Here is a 2,588-nt window from a genome sequence, read left to right as displayed (position 1 = left end):
GCACTATGCTTGTTTCTATCAGTAGCACTTTCCATGCTTGCTTGCTTGTATTAGTAGCATTTATGCACTTTGCTTGCTTGCTACTAGGGTTTGTATCAACATGTACTTGATTGCTTGTAGCACTTTGCTTGTAGTACTTTGCTATCACTAGCACTACTGGGTTTGTAGCAGTGTTCTTCTTTTATTGTATGCGCATGAAGCTTGTGTTCTTCTTTCCAGTGAACAAGAGAATTGTTAGTATTTATTGTGGTATTGGAATTCCTGGTGTTTTAAGGCAGTATGACTAGTTTTAATATATACTAGATTGGTGCTAGATAATTTGGGTGTTGTAATATACAAGGTTGATTCTAATTGTCGAAATGTCTTAACTTGTGTGTCTTCTAGTCTGTATCCATTTTTGGTGTGTAGAGGCAGCATAATCAATAGCTGAGTATAGTTTTTTCATCTGCTTTTGTACTTCTGCAAGTATAGTTGTTTCATGCTTTACTAGTGGCAACATCTAGTTGCTTTGAAGGTCCTCATGATATACTCGTCTAGCTTGCTGTCAGACTGTCTAAGCATTTGTACATGACACCAATTCACTAGTTCATGTTGCTTGCTAGCATACATGCTTAATTAGGGTTTCCATCAGCAGTACTTTCTTGTATCAGTAGCACTTGGAGAAGAAGCTACTTGCTTGCTTATTAATTAGGGTTTGTATCAATAGTACTTGCTTGCTTCACTTCAATTTCCCTCATTGCTTGCTTGTTTCTATCAGTAGCACTTTGCTTGCTTGCTTTTATTAGTAGCACTTATGCACTTTGCTTGCTTGCTACTAGTGTACATGCATACTTGTTTAGTGCACTTACATGTTTGCTTAATTAATAACACTACATCACTGTATTGTTGATTGACATGACCACGACGATAACATACACTATTGATCCAATAGTCATTCAAGCGGTCAACGATGTTTCCATTATAGTAGAAGTTATTATTACATGCATGCATACTATGTCATTGATAGGGATGCACTCACGTATGGAAGATGAGAGGAGGAAGTTGGACATGCATGCATACTATGGCATTGATAGAGATGCACTCACGTATGGAAGATGAGAGGAGGAAGTTGGACATGCATGCATTACCCAGGGGGATGTGCATCTGCGTGCATGCAATGAAATACTCATACACTAGCACGTTTGGTCAATTTACATTTTGGCCAGAGATAAAAAGGAGGATGTGTGTCTGCGGGAGAGGAGTCCTGGTCGCTGCTAACAACCAGGAAGGAGTTTTGGTTGAGTACTAGTTCGGTTGGGTTCGACCACCAGAATCAGATCATCAGAAGAAAATATTAGGAGACTATATTTTCTATTTCTGTTACATCAGGCCACCAATGCATGTCTATAGGTTTTTCTGGTGGAGACCATTATCCTTAAAGACGCTTGGTTGGGGGCCACCTACAGAATTCACCCGAAGGCATATCCACCAACGAAAAAGAGTCCTACTATTTTTGTTATTTCCTTAGATTAAATTAAGCCGCCTGTTATGTTTGGGAAGGTCTAGATTGTTTTCCTTTTGAATCAAGAGATGAGATAAGTAATGGTGCGGCCAGCCTGTTGGTCACGCCAAATATAGGACTTGGCTATATATAAAGTCAGGAGGCACCATTGTAAAAAGGTTAGGTTATGTTAAGATGAATTAGACACCGTTATGTGCTTCGGCCGTAGGCCATTACTGAGTTTAGAGAAACCTTGTAAAAAATCTCTGTTGGTGTGTGAGTTCCTGCGACGCACCGCGTGGCAGATTACAAGTTGAGCCTATACGGTTCGTCCACGTTATTCCTTCGGATCAAGGGGTTGGCGTGTTATTTCCGTGGGATTTGCGAACATCTTCGTAAACCCGCGAGTTGTTCTTGCTGCAATGGAGATTTGTGCCGTGAAAGATCGGGCCAACAATGGATTGACCCATGTCTCGAGGTTCGCTTCACATCAAGTGGTATCAGAGACTGGCATTTCTCACGGCACTTCGGAGAAGACGGCCGGCGCGCCGTCACCAAGGAGCTACTGGAGGCTCTCCAGCGAGTTTTTGCTGGAGGAGAAGGGTTATGGTGCTGAACTTTTTCACACCTACTGTAAAGTGGGAGACAAAGTTTCCGCCACAACTATCGACCATGATAGTTCGATCAACATGGTCGGCATCGACGTGGTGGAGAAGGCAAGGCCTCCTGCCAGGGACCTCCTAACTACTCCTCGAAGCCGAACTCCATGTAGAATCATCCTCGGGATCTCTAGCTCCTGGACTCCAGCATCTGGTTGCGACAACCAGGTATAGAAAGGGGAAAAGAGGGAGAAAAGCAACCGTGAGTACTCATCCAAAGTACTCGCAAGCAAGGAGCTACACTACATATGCATGGGTATATGTGTAAAGGACCATATCGGTGGACTGAACTGCAGAATGCCAAAATAAGGGGGGATAGCTAGTCCTGTCGAAGACTACGCTTCTGGCCACCTCCATCTTGCAGCATGTAGAAGAGAGTAGATGGTAATTTCACCAAGTAGGATCGCATAGCATAATCCTACCCGGCGATCCCCTCCTCGTCGCCCTGT

The sequence above is a fragment of the Triticum aestivum genome, chromosome 4D (assembly GCF_018294505.1).
Source record: "Triticum aestivum cultivar Chinese Spring chromosome 4D, IWGSC CS RefSeq v2.1, whole genome shotgun sequence".
NCBI lineage: Eukaryota > Viridiplantae > Streptophyta > Magnoliopsida > Poales > Poaceae > Triticum > Triticum aestivum.
This window is presented reverse-complemented; position numbering follows the sequence as displayed.